Below are 2,323 nucleotides of genomic sequence, written 5' to 3'. Positions count from 1 at the left end.
ATCTATCTATCTATCTATCTATCTATCTATCTATCTATCTATCTATCACATAGTCACACATACCACAAGCTGGTTTAAGGTCATCTGGCAAAGGGAAAAGACACAGAAAAGAGGGCTGTTCCTTGCAGCAGAATCACACACAGTCCCAATCATCACACCCTGTAGATTTATGACTAAAAAAATAGATAAAGAATTCAACAGAGTAGAAATCTATTTTATAGATGCATCTATAAATCAGAAGACCAGTTTGTAAGCTTATACATCAATTCCATACTTTCACCCCAAGTTCTAAGTGTCTCGTAGAAGGAGACCAAGAATTATGTGGCACTGTTGCTGAGATGACAGAAAATATTTTCTTTTCTCCATCATTCTTTTCTTAGAAGATATAGGATGAGGGTGACATCCAGGAGAGGAAATGTCTTAGCCTAGTTGCTTCTACAATAATATAGACTCCTCTCTCTACTCTTTACCAAAATAAAGAAGTTTAAATCATCATTCAATTAATACGATTCTATTACACTACCCCAAGGGACTATTAGAAATTATGAGTTCAAATATTGAAAATTGAAAAGATGATTTTAATGCTTTAAATTAATGTTATCAAATACAGTTAAATCAGTAGTGAGAAATAAATCATTAAACATCATATTTTAGTTCAGCAAAAAGAGAGGTAAAAGGATATTCTCACAATGTTCTCAACAAGAATTTATGATTTCTATTTCTTAACATTAAGTACAAATTAAAATGTCTACAAGCATAGATAAATAGATAAACAGCTGAACACAATCCTGATTTATCTAATTTAAAGTTTCAGATGAACCTAGATCAAATTCAAGTTGATATTCTGCTGTTCTCTTCATTGTCATGGAACAGAGATTCAGTGACTGCCAGACACTGTGACTTTGATTGAGCTATTAGGCCATTTAAGCACTATGCTATTTTACTTCTTGAAAATGTGATCTGATCTTACAATAGTGATAAAAATGTGTATCAATAATAAGGACAAAAAATATAATGTCTATTTTCAGTAGAGATATTAGGAAGAAAGAAAGCGTGTTTTTTTTTTTTTTTAGAATTGTTTTCTCTGCTCTATTAACTATAGAAAAAATGGAATGAACCTAGTCCTCCACCAACAAATACATGCATAATATCTGTATATATGTAAACAGATGCATATGTGAGTACATTATAACATGCAGAAATGAGAACAATAAATGTTTAATGTAAAGGGATGTGGAAAGACTGAATTGAAGCAATTGAAATGAATTATGAAAGACGGTATAAAGCTAATTGCTTTTCTAGTTCTTATTCTGTGGGTTTTTTTTGTTATAGATGATCGATAAATGTATAAATATATTCAACACTGAAGGGAAAAACTCAATATGAACCTTCACAACTTGAATGACAATTCTTACTGTTAATTAAGTTTTATAGATTTGGGGTATGGTTAATTTTAGGATGGAATATTTAAAATTTATTTTAAGTATTTTTTAGAATAAAATTAAATAAAAAAAAACCCTCAGATTGTAGAGATGCAAGCATAGGCCAGAATTGTGGTGTCAAGCTCTGTGGTGCTGGTAACCTAAAGACAAGATAAGTGCCAGGTAAGGACGGCTCTTACAGATATGAGCAGTAGGAGGCTCTGACACAAGTGTCCCTGAGAGCCAGTGGCTCTTATTTACAAAGGAAGAGTGAGAATATTTCCATGGAGATTGCCACATATGTGATGAGCAACTGAGAAAAAGCATCTAAGACTTACGAGTACTGTAACAAAAAATCTACTTATTTCAAATATAATCAGACTAAGGTCCTAATTTAACCGTGATGCTGTAAAGAGAGCATCCACAGAGCCACTGTTCTCATTTGTTACCTGACAAAAGTCAACAAGATTAAAAAAAAAGTGATTAATATAAGCTGACAGGTAGTGATGTGGAGAATGGGCTACCTGTAGTTCTGATGGCAATCCCAAAGGCAGATGCTCAGTTCAGAGAAGAAGAAAGTCCATCAACTCTGAAGATAATAGAGATGAAAAGGACTATGTGGACTCAAGATAGTTTGAAATTTAATTTGTAGGTGAAAGTCTTTAGTGCTTGATGATAAATTTGATGTTGAGGAGTCAAACCTGAGAGGCACTTGAATGTTCACATTGAATAAAGAGACTTCCAGAGCTTCACAAGAGATGGTGCTTGTTTGTTCATGGGAAGCATGAAATGTCTGAAAATGTACATCATAGCAGAACTGAGAAAATTGGAACACCAGGGACACAAAGTTATGCTGAATGTTCTAGTAAGAGCCTATGCTCATGAATAAGAACAAAGAAAGA

The sequence above is a fragment of the Psammomys obesus genome, unplaced genomic scaffold (genome assembly GCF_907164565.1).
Source record: "Psammomys obesus unplaced genomic scaffold, mPsaObe1.curated_primary_1811, whole genome shotgun sequence".
In the NCBI taxonomy this organism is placed as follows: Eukaryota; Metazoa; Chordata; class Mammalia; order Rodentia; family Muridae; genus Psammomys; species Psammomys obesus.
This window is presented reverse-complemented; position numbering follows the sequence as displayed.